The sequence below is a fragment of the Triticum aestivum genome, chromosome 6D (genome assembly GCF_018294505.1).
Source record: "Triticum aestivum cultivar Chinese Spring chromosome 6D, IWGSC CS RefSeq v2.1, whole genome shotgun sequence".
In the NCBI taxonomy this organism is placed as follows: Eukaryota; Viridiplantae; Streptophyta; class Magnoliopsida; order Poales; family Poaceae; genus Triticum; species Triticum aestivum.
In genome coordinates this window covers 174,677,467-174,696,498 of record NC_057811.1, presented here as the reverse complement: position 1 = coordinate 174,696,498, position 19,032 = coordinate 174,677,467, and positions in this window count along the sequence as shown.

Genomic DNA, 19,032 nt, shown 5'->3' with positions numbered 1-19,032 from the left:
CCTTTGAGTGTGAAATGATATACGCCGCCCCCCCTTGAGTTTCTTAACAAAGGCAACATAGAACTACATTAGTGCCCCGTTAAATTTTGGAATTATTCCGGGTTCGTTTGTCGTTTTTTATACATTAATTGAGTTTCTGGTCATTTAATGTGCGTAAGTCAAATTTGAACTACAAGCACATGCTCTCGTGCACCAAAGTTGGTTGAAAAATCACATTTGTGTCCTCAGGTGAATTTCTAGGTCCCATGCAAGAAATGAGAATAAAATTAAAACATCTGGGCATCGTGGATCGGCTGAGAACATTGAGAAACTTGGTTTTAAAATTCTTGTAAATCCAAAACACGTCTGAAAATCATGAAACTTGGCATGGATGTCATGTCATGGTACTACCATGTTGTGGTAAAAAATTTGGCCGAATAGGAACAGATTTTGGTATAAGATTCTTGCAAACCGAAGCTTCTCTCAAGAAGGCTCGTGGTTCTGAGAGGGAACGTGCCACCTTTGAGTGCGAAATGATATACGTTGTCCCCCTTGAGTTTATTTACAAAGGCAACATAGAACTACATGAGTGCCCTGTTAAATTTTGGAATTATTCCGGCTTCGTTTGGCCTTATTTACACATTAATTGAGTTTTTGGTCATTTAATGTGCATAATACAAATTTGAACTACAAGCACATGCTCCCGTGCACCAAAGTTGGTTGAAAAATCACATTTGTGTCCTCGGGTGAATTTCTACTCCCTCCTTCCATCTATATAGGCCCTAATGCGTTTTTCGAGGCTAACTTTGACCAAACGTTAGAGCAATAATATATGACATGCAACTTACACAAAGCATACCTTCAAATTTGTATGTCAAAGGAGCTTCCAATAATATAATTTTCATAGTATACATATCATGTGCTATTAATCTTGTCAACAGTCAAAGGCTGTCTTGAAAAACACATTAGGCCCTATATAGATGGAAGGAGGGAGTAGGTCCATGCAAAAAATGAGAATAAAAATCAAACATCTGGGCATCGTGGCTCGGTCGAGAACATTGAGAAACTTGGTTTTAAAATCATGAAACTTGGTATGGTGTCATGTCATGGTAGTACCATGCCGTGGTAAAAAAAATTGGCCGAATAGGAACAAATTTTGGTATAAGATTCTTGCAAATCGGAGCTTCTCTCAAGAAGGCTCGTGGTTCTGGGAGGGAACGTGTCACCTTTGTGTGCATAATTCAAATTTGAAATACAAGCACATGTTCCAGTGCACCAAAGTTGGTTGAAAAATCACATGTGTGTCCTCGGGTAAATTTCTAGGTTCCATGCAAGAAATGGGAATGAAATTCAAAATTCTAGGCGTCGTGGCTGGGTTGGAAACATTGAGAAACTTAGTTTTTTAATTCCTGTAAATCCAAAACACGCATGAAAATAATGAAACTTGGCTTGGTGCCATGACATGGCACCAACATGCTGTGGTAAATTTGCAGTCCGATTTGCGAAGGCGCACACATTAACAATCAACAAAGTCATTTTGGAACAAGTGCTGTCACGTTACAATCGAAAACACAAGTATTATTGAAACCGTGGGCGTTCTACTTACTAGTACCATTTACGTGCCGCCACGCGTCCCCATTTTTTATTAGCTAGGAGGCGCCGTGCAGGGTAGCTATTTGAGTATGAGAGGCGTGCGATCAGACCCCCTGCGCGTGCTTATCGGGAGGAGAGCCCTTTGACCTCAATCTGCCGTCCACCTCTGTCCCAAGGTCTCCATTAATGGCGCCCGAGCCTTTGTTTAATGGCATGGCTATGTCTCACTCGACTGAGATTTAAGAGAGAAAAAAGAAAATCTGAAAGCACGGATCTTGATGTAAGATCCGACGGACCTATATAGCATCTACTGCGACTTATAGCAAGACTAATGAATATATAAGGACGATTAATTTTTTTTTGATCAAAGAAGGGCTTGCCCCTTCCGATTTTCATTACTGAAAACCACCACAATTCACAAGAAGTTCAGCACAACTCCAGCCTAACACGAAGGACTAAAAGCTACCAGATTGAAATCGCAACATCCCAAGAGGCCAACAAAGGCCAAACATCCGCGCTAGAACCCAGCATTTCACAACCGACGACACAATCCACATCCTAAACCGATTATTACATCAAAAGAAACCAGGAAACTGAAGGAAGCCCAGCAGCAACTAGAAGAACAACAACGCCAGGGTCACCACAGCAAGAGTTTTCTTCATTCCAGCCTCGCAACATTGATCTTCCACAGAAAGATAAGGATGATTAATTGTCTTACATAATTAGAAAGATAATTAAAAAAGCCACATGCAGCTACGCCCGAAATACACAAGGGCAAAAGAAGAAGGAAGACAAGGATCTGGCTCGCTGATCTCTACTTTCTTGATGCATTGCTGCAGGCCGCGGGAACTAGTCTCCGCGGCGAGCGGTGATGAGCTCTTTCGTGTCCTCAAGACGCTGCTTGAGAACATCCACGAATTCCTCCACCAGCCTTTGGCTCTCATTGCGGAGCATGTCATTCTCGTCCATAAGTTTCTTGACGATGACGCCGGTCCTCTTCAACAAGGCAGTGGTCTCCTCCTGCTGGTCTGCACTTCGGACGATCTTCTCCCTCAGCAGGTCGCGCTCGGCCCGGGGCCTCTCATTGCCCTCCCTTAGTTGCCGGATGACGCTGGTAGCCCGTTCAAATGAGGCTTTCATGTCATCCTGCAACCTCGCCCAGCCGAAGATCTGATCCATCTGGCTATGGACGATCGCATGCATGCGCCTGTAATAGTCGTCGCCTGCCCGCGAGAAATTTTCCCAGGCCGCCGCGGCGCGGCGGGACATCTCTGCTGCTTCCGCGGCGCCGCCGGACCAGTCTGCTGCATCAACGGCGCGGCGGGACCTCCGTGCTGCTTCAGCGGCGCGACGGGACCTCTGTGCTGCTACTTCCGTGCGGCAAGACATGTCGGCTGCTCTCGCAGCGAGGCGGGACATCTCTCGTGCTTCCGCTTCCATGCTCGCCTCTCCCATGTGGCAATCTCTCGACCCAGAACTCACGCTGGCCATGGTAGACGCAAGGGAAGGATGCTGAATGACTTGTTTGTTTTTGTGGATGAGGAGTTGAGGAGGAATGTGCAGTCCTCTTGGCATACTAATATTTATAACCGAGTACTAATACGCTCCTAAGTGGGAAACCGTTTAGGTTGTGATCGGTGTGAACAGGTTTGCAATTCAATATAGCGTGGTACTAATACGCTCCTAAGTGGGAAACCGTTTAGGTTGTGATCGGTGTGAACAGGTTTGCAATTCAATATAGCGTGGAGTAATTTGGAATGTGACGAGACGCAAGCTCAAAATTTATTGACGGTTCTAGTTTCGAAGTGCGGCACTATTCCTAGATGGAGTACTTCTTTTTCTACTCCCTCCTTTCCAGTTTTATAGGGCTTATCTCAAAATTTTAGTTTTTCCATTTTATAAGGCTCAATTTGGTTGTTCCCCAACACATGTTCAGATTCCAAGGTGCATTAAATCATTGCATGCAAGTATTAAGAGAAAATTGACCAATGCATGTACTTTATGCATGCATGCATTGCAATTAATGCATTGATAAACATAATTTTTTGAGAAAAACAAGAGCATTAATTAGGTGCTTTTGCAAACTACAAAAAATATTCCACCACTCACCATCTTGGTTGGTGAGATTTTTGAATTAAGCCCTATAAACCGGAAAGGAGGGAGTACTGCTGTGTACGTGCAATAATCGCATCGTCGTATACATATCTTACGGTTAATGGGGCGTTCGACAGGAATAGCCGTGTGGCGAGCTCTAGGCTAGTCTTTTTTTCAGACGCATTAAACCTAGCTCTCGGGACTTCTCACACGCACCATCGTGCCACCCACAAAAACTTGTACTCTGAGTTTAGTAGTACGTTATACAGGAAGAGAAGAGGTGCACGCATGCACTTGTCCTCTCACACACGCGTCTGTTTTTTCTCGAAAAGGAGGATGATGACCCCCGGCCTCTGCATCTGGGAGTCACTCACGCATCTGTAGCTACGAATTGTAGTGTTCTCAACCATCCGATTGGCTCTATCATGGATGTACCTATATACTAAAACATGTCTAGATACATCTATATTTTGACAAATGGAAGGCATGTATTGTGGAACGGAGGGAGTGCTTGTCATCAAAATGGATAAAAGGGACGTATCTAGAACTAAAATACGTCTACATACATCTCCTTTTATCCATTTTGATGACAAGTAGTACTTCTTACCCAAAGGAACTTTATATCCAACAGACACAAAATATCCGTTCGACTGTTGGAAATTACTGATCTGATGTCGAAGTAATTGCTGCATCGCCACCAAAACCCACCATTTCTTAAGCTAAAGTAGACCAAGGTAATCCCTATTTTAGCATATTACTAAGATAAACAGAAGGCACTGTAGAAACATTTAGGACGTGAGCTTGTCAATCTGAATGTGGAGGGACACAAGCTTAGCCCCGGCCAGCAGCTTGGGTGGAACTGTCAAGAAGGTCAGCTCCTGCACGTCGACGTCGCTAGGATCCTTGCTGCTTATCAACTCCATTTCCACCTTGATGGCGTCGGTCATGCCTTTGGGCTCCCCCGGCGGGCCGTTCACCCACAGCTTGGCCACGTAGTGCGGCAGTGGGGACTCCCCCGCTCTGATGCAGACGACCGACACGGCGATAGGCGCGCCGATGTCGAGCACGCCGCCGACCAATAAAAACGCGCGGCGGTCCTCCTCCGCGAACAGCAAGAGCCGTGGCTCCGAAAGTGGCACTTGCAGCTGGAGCACCTTGCCGTACTGGATCCTGTGCATGGGCATGGGATGCGCGGTGCTGATGTGGTGGTAAAGCGCCGGCGGCGGGCCTTCGTAGCCGCAGACGGGCACGGGGCATTTGCAGGGCGCGAGCGGACACACGCTCTGGTGATCGACGAGCTTGTGGTAAGTGACGTAGAGCCCACAGCCTTCATGCGGGCACTCCACCCTCACCGACGAAAGTACGGAGTCCACCGCCGTGTTCCGCACGTCGAAGCCACCGCCATGCTTGCACTTCTGGCACTGCCGCTGGTTCCCGGGGTGCTCGACGCGGCAGTCCGCGCAGGCCAGGTGCCCTCCCTTGCACTGCAGAAATCAATCGAACAACACATCAATCAAGAAACCCGCACCTTGCTCAATCAGCCGAACGGACGAGGTGTATTCGAACCTCATACACTGGAGGCGTCAAGGGGCGGAGGCACAAGGGGCAGTGGAGCACAGTGAGGTCCATCGAGACCTTAGAGAGCTCCATCGTCGGGTCCTGTTCGGTCTGCATGATCTCGCCCTCCTCGTGCACAACCATCTCTCGACTTAGGCTGGGGTATTACAAAGCTTTACCGTCACATATTTTATACTACTTCAAGGTGCATTAAATCAACACATGCAAGTATCAAAAGGAGAGTCACGGCATGCATGCATGCGTTGTAATTAATGCATCGGTAAACGCAAATTATTGAAATATATCGAGTGCAGTGCTTTGATGTGTCGCGTCAACTCGTACATCAACGAGAAGTTTGATTATCCTCTCCCTCGCGGACTTAACTGCACCTGCCTTTGGCTGTATGACAGGTTGGCCACACACCTGTCGGGCCCACCTGTCATACACGCAAAGGCAGGAGCGTCCCTCCCTCGCCCATGAGCGTGGTGGCTAGCAAGACTAGGAGAAGCTTTCGCTACACGCTCTCCCTCCCGCACGTGGTGGACATGCAGCAGTTCAATCGGTGTCAGATGGCCAGAAGCGTACTGTAGTACTCCTCCAGTGCAGTAGTACTCCATCATTGTTCGACTTCCCGAAGAGGCGAAGAGCCAAGCGCAACCCGGACGCTCGTGTGGCAGTTTCATGTGTAGAGTACTCTAAGATAGCGTGTACCATGCCTGTAAGCTTAAAATCATTGGGGTCGGCTCCATGCTATGTGGTCGTCTCGAAGTTTAAAAATATATATTAAAATAGTCTTCTGGCCCTACCTGGCACCCTGGTGATTGTAGTTTGCACGCTCATCTGGTCAAGACATGAATATATATTTTAATTTGTTTTTTTGAAAAGGGGGGACTCCCCGGCCTCTGCATCAGAATGATGCATACGGCCACATATATTTTAATTTGTGGTGGGTAAATGTTAGAGGTTGCAGCAAATATATTGTACACTGCGGGTCTTTCAGCCAAGTTTAGAGGCAAGCATGTGGGGCCAGTGCTATGATGTGTCGCATTAACTCGTACAACGAGGAGAAGCTTGATTTTACTACACGCCTTCTCCCTCACCCATGCGCGCGGTTGCTCGCAAACGAGGACAGGATTTTGCTTAGTAGTACTTCTACAACAAGCTATCCGTCCCACTCGCGGTGGACGAACATGCAACAGTGGATTCGACACTGTAGAAGCAGTAGTAGTAACATCATTGTTCGTCTTCTCGAAGAGGCGAAGAGCGAAGCGCAAACCGAACGTTGCAGTTGCGAACATTGGAGCACGCATATAGCCAGGCTCTTGCATGAGACAAAATTGCTATGTGAGCCCACTATTGTACTAGTACGTACAACTACTTGCTAGTATAGCCCTGTAAACAAGAAAGGAGTATTTGCCCTTCTAGAGATTTCAACAAGTGACTAGACTACACCGAGACGGAGTACATATGGAGCAAAATGAGTGAATCTGCACCGTAAATAAATACGTACTAGTTCTATCGTTTTCCTCTCCGAGGTGCACAATATTGAGTATACTGACTAGTCTCTTTTTGACACGCATTTACGTTTTTTACACAGTACAGACGCAAGCGCTCATATACACGCGCATACACTCACCCCTATGAACGCACACACACACGGCACTATCATCTTGAAATTTACGAAGTCACCATAGGCACCTTGTCGTCGACGGGTCCATAGGTGCTTGAATGCCAAGGAGGGAGAGGGTAGCGGTTCCCGAGACGTTGAACGGTCAATGATGCATCCTCAATTACATGCAGAGGGAATTAATTGGAGAAGCAGAATAGAGCCAGCACGATGTGAATGCAACAGAGTTTGGACTCTCATATAATAAAGGCACCCCACCACTCCAATCCATCTACTCCCAAGTCTCTGCGCAACACTGCTCACTCCAATCCAAGACCAAGTGACTAGAAGCCACAAGCACCTATGGAGGCGATGGACGCGAGCGGCAGTCGGCTGTGCCAAATCATCCAAGGCGCCGGCCTACGGCCCCGCACCGTGCAGCGTTTCCAGACGGTGCTGGCAACCGCAGGCATCGTAGCCCTCGCCGACGCCGGCTTCGCCTCTCGCATGGACGACATGATGGTCAACTCCATCCGCAAGTTCACCGCCGTCAAGAACCGCGCGGACAACCTTGCCGTACTGCTCCAGCCCGCGCGCCCAGGCTCCTCATTGCCTGCCACCCTCATCGGCCTCCATGGTGATGAACTCTTTCAAGCCCTGGTGGCCCTGCAGGTGCCGGAGGTCGCGACGAAGAATGTGCACCTCGAGGCCGCGCTCGCCACGCAGCGCCTCGCCATGCAAGAAACCGTCGACCTGCACATCCACGTCTACGAGGAAATCGTCTACATAGGCCACTACAAGGCAAGCGAGGACAGAAAGAAGTTGCCCTTCTTCCAGCGGCTGGAATCTTTGGACGCCATTGTTCAGAAGCACGTCAACCTGGCCACGAAAGCCGCTGCTACTTAGGCGCCGTTCGGTGGGCCGGCGCCCTGAGTCGAGGAGGTGGACGTCGTTGATGGATGCATCTCTTCTTGCCTCATGTAACCAGCACTGCATCGCCTCGTGGCCTTAATGTTTTATTAGTATAGTACTCCCTCCGTTCCCAAATATAAGTCTTTCTAAAGATTCCAGCAAGTGACTACAACATACGGAGCAAAATGAGTGAATCTACACTCTAAACTATGTCTACATACATCTGTATGTTGTATTCCATTTGAAATAGTATCTAAAAAGGCTTATATTTATGAACGGAGGGAGTATATGGCATTTTTATTCCAGTCGTAACGTTTTCACTGTGAGGTGGGGCCGCAGTTGAGCAAACCCACCCCGCCCACCGGGCGTCGGCCGAGTTTAGAATTACTAGAAGAGAGAAACGAGGGAGGAGAGCTAGCTGTAGCATGGACGCTGTTGTCAGATGGGACTCGTGTTTATAGAATAGGAGTACTGAGCACTCGTGCCTCTTTTTTTTTGAGGGAAAAATTAGTCGTATGTCTAGTACCACTAGTTGGGTGCGTGCGACCTATAGCTGTCATCACTTTAGGTCTCCTTTTCGAACCGCGGCTACGCTTCACAGTACATATTATTTCACGCATTTATCCTCCTATATGTACTCCTAGGCTATTTCCACGTGCTCCCATTCGCCGACATGTGGGACATAGAGCATCTGGGTCGTAGTGCATGCACGACTCGGAGCATATGCCGGGGTACTTTACATTTCAGACCTCACGAATTACATGCAAACCCCCCGCAGAAGAATAAATAAATGAATGAATTACTACATGAAACCGGATTATTTTCATGGAAACCGGAGCACGTTCATTAAATTTTGGACATAACACGTTTATAAAAAATGACCGGACCGAAACCAGTCTAAGGGCCTCTTTGATTTTTCCCGCAAAAAAAGGGCCTCTTTGATTCGCAGGATACTGAAAACACAGGAATGGGGAAAGTATGATGGCGATGAACCGAGACGAGGAGAACTCTAACTCAGTTAGAGGTTAGAGTTAGATTCTAACCCTGAACTAACTCTAAACCAAAGAGGTGTATGGATGGCAGGGTTAGATTGACAATAAATGCTCTATCTCAATCATTTGACTACTTTGGACCCTATTTCCTGCCGGATTTGGAGGGTGCTTGGATACGTTTTAGTTCCATGACTAAAAGTAGTGGGACTAAAACTTGCTAGCCTCACCCATGGTTGGATCCAAATACTAAAGAGACTAAAATCAAGTTAATGAGCATTTATTATCCTCCAAACCCTCCAATCCAGAACTTGCCTGTGTTAAAGGAGAGGAGTTAAATGAGGAGAGAGAGGACTAATCCACATTTTAGTAGGGGTACCCCTCACTAAATTTTTTTAGTCTCAAGACTAGTTTTAGCCCCTCTTTAGTCAGGGGTGCTTGGAACTTTAGCCTCTTAAAGAGACTATTTTTAGTCAGACTAAAATAAGTCCCTTGGATCCAAGCACCCTCTTGGTGTGGCCGGCTCTTCTGTGGCCTCCTCCCGCTCATAATTGACATAAACGAACCATCTATACAAATCAAGCATGCAAAACATGATAATTTTTACTTTGTCCATACAAATGAGATATCCCACTTAAACATACAAGTCGTCAATCAAGCTTCACAAAATAAAAAAACACTTCATGAAACAAAGAATGAGCTAACTCATCACGGAAGTCATTCACGATAGGGAGGGAGCCGGGAGCCCCTCACGCACCGAGGGAGGAGCTCGCCATCGTCGCTCTGGAGGAAGGCTCTGTAGAGCCCAAGCCCTGGGAACCCCTCCGACGCCAGCCCTTGCGAGTTGAGGTCGACACCGGCATGGGTAGCAGGGCCACTTGCCGCCGATTGGGAACTTAATCTTTGGGCCTCTAGAAATAATGCAAGCCTATAACTAAAATACCTAGAAAGGTGAACTGAATCTTTGGGCCTCTAGAAATAATGCAAGCCTGAAACTGAAATACCTAGAAAGGTGAACTGAATCTTTGGGCCTCTAGAAATAATGCAAGCCTGAAAGTGAAATACCTAGAAAGGTGAACTAAATCTTTGGGCCTCTAGAAATAATGCAAGCCTAAAACTGAAATACCTAGAAAGGTGAACTGAATCTTTGGGCCTCTAGAAATAATGTAAGCCTAAAATTGAAATACCTAGAAAGGTGAACTGAATCTTTGGGCCTCTAGAAATAATGCAAGCCTGAAATTGAAATACCTAGAAAGGTGACCGGAATCTTTGGGCCTCTAGAAAGATTTATTACCTCCTCAAGCAGCATCAAACAATTCCATGCGTGCACCACAAATCTATACCAAGTTTGATCAGGATCTACTTTTCCAAATCAGAATTAGTGCTAGAGCAAGCAAGATCAATGATATGGCTGTGAGACAGAGAAGGAATGAGCAAACTCACCCCTCTCGCGACCTCCCTGGTAGATGCGCCGCCGCCGCGCACGACAGAGGGAGAAAAACAACTGGTGAAGGGGGAGCGGGGTGACCTTCGAAGGCCGGAGGGAGAGGGCGGCCGGAGTAGGGCGGCGGAGGCCGGAAGGAGAGGGCGGCCGGAGGAGAGAGAGGGCGAGTGGCCCTATGGGGAATAGAGAGGAGTCGTGTGAGAGGGGGGAGCGATCTGGTGCGGGCAGGGGAGTTTTTTTTAGTTCTCTTTTAGTGGGCCCGAGGATAACTAACCCAATTAGAACCTCTCCACCGGGCTAGTTTTTTTAGCTGGGTTAGAGCAAACTAGCTCAAACTAACCCCTCTTGTTTCGTAATTTGAGGCTATTTCAACCCAAACTAGCTCTAACTCAGGGATCCAAACAAAGAGGAGTGTTACTGTACATGCTACAGTGTGGACCGTAGCACATTGTTTTTTATGGCCATATCACCACATTGTTTTCTACTGCTGGTTCACTGGGCTACCGTGGTTCGCACTGCTGGTTCACTGGGCTGCCATGGTTCGCACTCCTCCGACCTGAGTAGTACTATAGTATAGTACTAGTATATACCGCATCATTCTTTGCTCCTTCTTACTACTCCGACATGTGGGAGAGCCAGCATCCGGGTCGACGTGTCATGCACCAGATTAGAGCGCGGAACGGAAGGGGGGCATCACCCCGGTCGGAGCGCCAGTAATTCATGACTATAGTGAGTGGTCATATCACAAGTCTTTCCAGCAGTAACGCGCCGTAAAATCGCACAGCCCCACTCGCTCACCCTCCTCGCCTCTCTGTCAAACCGCCTACCCGAAAACTGCCGCGCGTACTGCCCGGGAAAAGCCCCGCCCTCAACTTTTAACTATGCGAAAATAGTTCGAGCTTGTTTGTTCTATATAAATACAGTAGTTACTGTATGTTTATTCACCCGTGGGGGTGTTCAATGAATGGAGGGGCGGGGAGCACAAGTGAACAATACTGTAGTACTACTAGTAGTAAGTAGGAGTCGTACAGTAGTCACCTTAAATAGAGAGTTTCTTTTCTTTAATGCCACGTACACAAATTGAAACGCTTGTTGTGGAGAGAAAAAAGATAATCACTCCACTATATATGGACGCAGGGGCCTGAGCACTTGCTTTACTAGGGTTGCTCTCTTCATTCTCTCATCCTCTCCAGATATAAAAAAGACAACGGTAGCGACATTTTCTCTTTGCTCACCGCTGGTCACAGATCCGGCCGGATCCCTTCGGCCAGTGTGTGTAGAGGACTAAAAGGTGCATCGTTCACGCGGTCATCGCCGCCGAGGGAGGAAACCCACAGCTGCCGGAGGGGCCCGATCCTCTGCCCGTGCCGTTCTCTCTGACACAGCGCCGGCTCGGGAGGTCCTCCGACCCTTCTTCCTCCCTGTCATATTGTCCGCAGATCTGACCTGCTGCCGCCGACATCCCGGCGACCCTCAGGTATAAGTTCTTCGAAAGCGGCCTTGCTCTACTGCCCCAGCTCCCCACGTGTCTGTGTGCATCTTTTTCTACTCCCATCAGCTCTTCCAAAGCCACCTAATTTTTTAGTATTATTAGAGGTAAAGCTACTTCATGCATTCGAATTTAGGGCTTTGTTCAAACAATGAAGAAAGGGGGGAACGTTGTAGCATGAATCTAGGACTTGATTCAAAGAGGAAATAATATGGTGAAAGTAGTAGAGACCGGATACCCAACCGGTCTCTTGGTTGAAAAGGGAAATAATGGGAAAACGTAGTACAAACTGGATAAGGAACAGATCTATTATTGGTTGAAAAAAGGATAGAAAGTGGCGGCTGGTGGACAAGTCAACAGAGTATGTCCAGGATTAGATTTGCTGCCATCACATAGTAAAAGGTCTCCAGGATTAGATTTGCTGCCCTCACATAGTAAAAGGTCTCAGGATTAGATTTGCTGCCCTCACATAGTAAAAGGTCTCAGGATTAGATTTGCTGCCCTCACATAGTAAAAGGTCTCCAGGATTAGATTTGCTACCCTCACATAGTAAAAGGTCTCCAGGATTAGATTTGCTGCCCTCACATAGTAAAAGGTCTCCAGGATTAGATTTGCTGCCCTCACATAGTACAAGGTCTCCAGGATTAGGTTTGCTGCCCTCACATAGCATGAACAAACTTGGCATCACCACTTTATGCCTCCTTGTAGGTACATTGTGCTGATGCGTCCACTGTCGCATGTCCTTATACCAACCTTTTGCTGTTGTTAATGTAAGGGCGCATGTAAAATGAAGCGATCACACTGTTACCTTAGGGACATGTCTAACCAGTGTTATTGTTAATCTAATGCCTCCGGTGATAAGATGCAATTAAACTGTGTTACAAATGGCACTCCTGCTGTTTTCCCCAGTATGATAAGTAAGTTGCTCCTTTACGCTGCTGAGTGTCTTGGTGTCCGCACGGTCCCATGCCCTTAAACCAACTCTTTAGCTGCTGTTGATTTACTATGTCTGGTAAACAAGCAATGCCACCATTAAAGTAATTCCATATTTGAGGAATCTCATTGTTGATCGTAATGCTTCTGGTAACATGAAGCATTGCCGACGTTTTAAAATTTCTACTGTCCTTGCGTGATTGCCATGAACATAATTAAGATGCTTCTTTTCATTTTGTATATGTTTCGTATATTTTTATTGACCAGCAACTGTTTACTTTCTATCTTTTTGTGCAGATAGGGATATCCATTTCACCTTGTTGCTATTGTGACCTTTTGTGAACTGCACAAAACACTTTTTTTGGAATGAGTGTCTTGTGCAGTTCAACTAAAATGTCACGTGGGCAACATCTCTCAATTTTGGTGGAACTGCACAAAATGGTGATTGGAGTTTCCAAAATCTCCGTCAAGTTCTGCTGGTAATCTCGTGCAACATTTTATTAGCCTTTGCAAGATGGAGCCGTCACTGTCACCACAATGGCACTTTATTTTAGTGGAACTGCACAAAAGGATAAGAAAATTATAGTTGCACCTTACATGAGCCGGACAGCCAACCTTAATGTTCCTCAATTTTAGTGCAACTACTAAAGAAGAACCTGCCAGCTCACAAGAGCAAGTACTTCTTGCTAGCTGAATGATGCAATCTTTGCTTCATTTCAGGTGAACTGCAGAAAAAGGCGCATGAATTGAATCATGGAACTCCAGGCAGACCTCATCCAAGTAGAGCTGGAGGTTGAGTTCAAGGAGGCCGCTATTAAAGCAAAATCCTGCTCTCCTGTCTCCTTGTTTGTGTTGTGCAAACATGCTGTGCAAACAGGAATACTCAACTACAGATGTTGTGACGGTCAAGACCATTCGCCAAGTTCTTCGATTGTATGACACGGCTAGCCAAGATGGATTTAATCCCAATATTCACTTTATCAAAAGGCTCTAATGGGTTGGTTCTGAATCTTGCAAGCTGGGAATCAGTGAGATGTGTAGGCATCTTTGTTGTACTTATTATTTGAATCTTATTTGTTGGTTCTGAATCTTGCAAGCTGGGAATCAATGAGATGTGTAGGCATCTTTGTTGTACTTATTATTTGGATCTTATTTGTTGGTTCTGAATCTTGCAAGCTGGGAAACACGACATGATGATGCAGAGGACAACAACCATAACAAACAGTTCAAACTTGGTAGTATTATCTTTGTGAAAGTGCGACAAATGTGCTGATCGTGTGCGTCCTGAGAATAATAATTCTAATTGTTGTGCATGTTGATCCTGTGGCACTGATAGAACGAGCAAATGCATTGCTTGTTTTAAGTACAAATTTCTATTAAAGCTAATTAAATTTAAGTAAAGTGACCACTAACTCCTGTTATTACAGTACCAATACAGACCCGCTCGTGAACCGACGTGTGGCCGAGGGTGCATCTTCTGCCGGGCATGCAGCGGACGAGGGAGGGGTAGTAACTGTTGTCGCCTGTACACACTCAGCTTACTGTTGAATCCAGTTCCCCAAGAGCTAAAAAACGAACTGCTGCCGCTGCCTACACACTCGTTCACTCGAAGAGACTCCAATGGCGATCCGAGGGGTGAGCCTACTGGATATGGACTTCAGCAAGGAGTTCCCCTTTGAGTTCGCCGTTCAGTCCTATGGCTGCACCAAGTTGAATGTGATGTACACCAACGATACGGGCTTGGTGAAGCTCTGCCTCGCCTCAGTCCTATGGCTGCACCAGGTTCTGGAGCATTCGCCCGTTTCATCGGCAGCGCCGACTGCACCTTCGCTACGGTGGAGAGAAGGAAGAATGCGACGATTCGGCCATCTGGTGCAACAAGCTTGTCGACATCCAGAAGCAATACAAGATCATCCGCAACGGGCAGGAGAAGGACTCCGTGGTTGACCTCGCTAAGACCATCATCGACCCCTGATACGCCAACATGAAAGAAGACGACCTGAACATGTGGGAGGTACCTCTGAATCTAGCCTACATAACCTACGCGGCCAAGGACGCATACGCATGCTATGACATGTACAAGCAGATCTTGGACATGAGGGCGTGTCTGCTTCCCGTAACCGACGAGTACACGGACAGCCACAGCGTCATGATCAAGCGTGCCAGGAAGGTCTAGATGTTGTACTTTATCTGTTTATAAGCACCTTTATCATCTGCATTAGCCTATGTGTCGTAATTATCTGTTTTGTCCGAAATATTTGTTTTAAGAACCCATTAACCTGATTGCTTTTTTAGTGGCTATTTGCTTATGTATGTAAACTAGTTCACTTGTCCGTAAAAAAAACTAGTTCACTCGGCTGCCGTGCTTTGAATCTCCTTCCTCCCAACCTATTCCCCTCCTCAGGTGGACCCAGCAGGTATCTGAATTTTCTCCCACTTTCTTTTTCGATGTAAACTGAGTTTTCTCCCAGTACTTTCCCCTAGAACCAACTCAACTGTCCCACGTCTAGCCTAAAAAATAATAATACCCCACGTACTATTAACTCATCAAATTAAAATGATATTTTATTTCGTAAGTTGAAAGTTCTTACAAAATAATAATAATAATTGTTTATATATAACTTGGCAAGTTAACTCCTAGTGATTGCGTACATAAGCTTGCAAAGATTTTACTGACGTGCAATCATGTGTTTATGTTTTTATAACATTTCTCCGTCTAGCCCAACATGATATTTTCACCCAGCCCAGCAAGTCCGCGGATTTCGAGAGAAATGCAAATGGGATTTAAACAGGCTGCATAGATGCTACATCATTGTTTCACCCAGCCCACCAAATGGACTAAAAAAACAAATGGACTGGCTGACATGTGGACCAGTAGGTCGAAGCCTAAGAAGGCGTTGGATTTACATCCAACGGTCGGCATTCTTCTTCAATCTCTCGTCTTCTTCCCCCAGCGCTGCTGGAACCGCCTGCTCCAGCCTTCAGCGTCCAGCGGCGTTGTTTTGCGCTCCTCAGCGAAATGCTACCCCGCTGACGGCCAGGCCATCCCTCCACTCCGCACCTCCTGTTATTCTCTGCCGAGTGTAGGCCCACCCCGCACCCGAACCAGTCAAGTTTCCCACTCCTCTCCGTCTGCGACTCCATTGCCGCGTCTTCCCCATCTCCGGGTCGTTCCAGTCTGGGGCCTCGCCGTCGTCCACCGCCTCGGTGTGCTCGGCGCGGCGTGGTCAACATACGAGAGTCATCGGAAGAGGACTGTACGTGGAGAGCCTGACGGCTGGGACCCACGAGGTCCATGGTCGCACGCAAGGAAAGTTCCTCCTTATTACACACTGTACGTGCACTGTACGTGGGAAGGGCTTCTGTATTTCACGAAAAAAATGTTCCCCCTGCTGACAGGTCGGACCCACCAGCTATATCTTCGCACGCAAGGAAGTGCCTCTTTATTACGAACCAAAAAATGAATACCCACTGCTAGCTAGGACCCACCATAGTGGGTGGCTGACTTGTGGGCCTACTAAGTTGACGAGGACGGAGGGCTTTGTCAACTTAGTCAATATGAACGATTCTAGCTCCAGTGACCGTACGATGTCCATCCAACGGCCATAGTGCTTCTTCAACCTCTGGTCTTCTTGCTCCAGCCGCCCAAAGCAGCGCCGGTCGTGCCGCGTGCTCCTGCCTCTCGTGGCCGGCTGTGATGCCGCGGAGGCCTCACCGCCCCTACTACTCCCACCGTTGGCCCAGGGTATCCCTCTACTCACCCACACCCCCTGTTATTCTGCGGCGACGACAGCCTCACGCCGCAGCCGAACCAGTGAACCCTCGTACTCCTCTCCGCATGGGCATCCACTGCCGCGTCTTCCCCGGCTCCGCGTCGTCCCCTTCCTAGGCCTCACCGTCGTCCACCGCCTTGGTGCTCTCGGCGCGGCGTGGTCAATGTGGTCAACGACCGACTTCCATCGGAAGAGTACTATACGTGGAGAGGCTGACAGCTGGGTCCACGGCCACAACCCAGTTTTTTTGTGATTTGCCAAGTAAGTCGCTTTGTCAAGCCTGTTGGGCTGCAAATCTTTCAAGACGAGGAGAGCTTCATTCGGCTAGCCGAGAAAATGGCCTATCAGTAATGAGAAATGGGCTGTACATTTTTAAAACACATCAAACCGGCAATTAGTTTCAAATATTTTTTTTTCATTTTGAGATTTTAAATTACATTAATTTTTATGCGTGGAGAATTTGTTGGATTTTATATTGATATACATTTATTTTTAAAATCAGTTTGAATGTGAGTCGAAATTTCGGGATTAAAAACAGTTCGGACCGCACCGAAATATGCAAAATTTCGTATAATTTTTTAACCATGGCCACAATATGGGCTGTAATGCTAACAAAAAGAATATGGGCTCCAAAAAAACCTTAAGAATTAGCAAATGGGCTGTAAATTATTAGAAATAATGGCAGATGGGCTGTATGCTGTTTTCCACAGATTTGAGGCTTTCCTAAAAAAAGGTTGACACACAAGCAGTGACTGTTGGATGTCCATCGAACGGCCGTCGTGCTTCTTCAATCTCTGCTCCTCCTGCTCCAGCCACTCAAACAAGCGCCGGCGGGACTGCCTGCTCCCTCCTCCCCGCGGCCGGCTGTGCTGCCGCACAGGCCTCACCGCCCCACCGTACTCCCATCGCTGGCCTAGCCATCCCTCTACTCACCCACACCTGCTGTTATTCTCCGGCGACGGCAGACGAACCAGTAAACCCTCGTACAGTCGTACTCCCCTCCGCGTGGGAAACAACTGCTGAGTCTTCCCTGCCTCCGTGTCGTTCCCTTCCTAGGCCTCGCCGTCGTCCACCGCCCTGGTGCTCTCGGCGCAGCCTGGTCAACATGGTCAACGACCGACATGCATCTGAAGTGGACTGTATGTGGAGAGGCCGACAGCTGGGTCCACGGCCGCACGCAAGGAAATGCCTCCTTATTACGCGCAAAATAATGATTCCTCCACCTGACATCAGGGACCCACCAAAAGGGCCTCTGTATTTTGTGAAAAAAACGTTACCGCCGCTGACAGCTCGGACCCACCAGCTATATCTTCGCACGCAAGGAAGTGCCTCCTTATTATGCACAAAAAAAATGAATACTCCCCCTATTAGATGGGACCCAGTATAGTGGCAGGCTGACTTGTGGGCCTAGTAAGTTGACGGGGACGGAGGGCTTTGTCAACTTAGTCAATATGCACGATTCTAGCTCCAGTGACCGTACGATGTCCATCCAACGACCGTAGTGCTTCTTCAACCTCTGGTCTTCTTGCTCCAGCTGCCCAAACCAGCGCCGGTCGTGCCTCGTGCTCCTGCCTCCCGTGGCCGGCTGCGATGCAGCGGAGGCCTCACCGCCCCTTACTACTCCCACCGCTGGCCAGGCCATCCCTCTACTCACCCACACCCCTGTTATTCTGGGGTGACGGCAGCCTCACACCGCAGCGAACCAGTGAACCCTCGTACTCCTCTACGCGTGGGCATCCACTACCACGTCTTCCCCGGCTCTGCGTTGTCCCCTTCCTAGGCCTCCCCGTCGTCCACCGCCCTGGTGCTCTCGGCGCGGCGTGGTCAACATGGTCAAGGAACGGCTTCCATCAAACGTGGACTGTACGTGGAGAGGCTGACAGCTGGGTCCACGGCCGCAGCAAGGAAGTGCCTCCTTATTACATGCAAAATTATTATTCCTCCACCTGACAGCGGGGACCCACCGGACGGGCCACAGTATTTCGTGAAAAAAACATTTGCCCCTGACTGCTGGGACCCACCAGCTACATCTTCGCACGCAAGGAAGTGCGTCCGGGCAAAAAAAAAATGATTCGCCCCCCCTGACTGCTGGGACCCACCAGCTACATCTTCGCAGGCAAGGAAGTGCCTAACAGTCGGGACCCACCTGGTCGAAGCGTACGTAGCGTTGTCATTCTGGTCGCGAACGTGTACGTACATATATACTGGTGGATGTAGAGGCGCGCACGTGTCGTAGTTGAGGCGCGTACGTGTCGTAGTAGAGGCGCGCACGTGACATGTACATGTACGTACAGCGGCCAGGGTGCAAGAAAGAAAATACAGCCACGTATGTGTACATACGGGCGGGGTCTCGAACGCCTACTCGTGCATATGTACGGCCAGGGCTCGTGTACATGGCTGGGTCGGAACGGAGAAACAGCGTCGTCGTCGTGTTCATGGGGAGGCAATGGAATGCGTCGTGTTCATGGGGAGGCAACGGAATGCGTCGTGTTCATGGGGAGGGGTGTGGCGTACCGCAAAACGGAGGAAACGGACCTCCTACGGTCGAAATGGGGGTCCTGTTGATCTGGAGGAGTGTGGCGTACCGCAAAACGGAGGAAACGGACCTCCTACGGTCAAAACGGGGGTCCTGTTGATCGGGAGGGGTGTGGCGTACTGCAAAA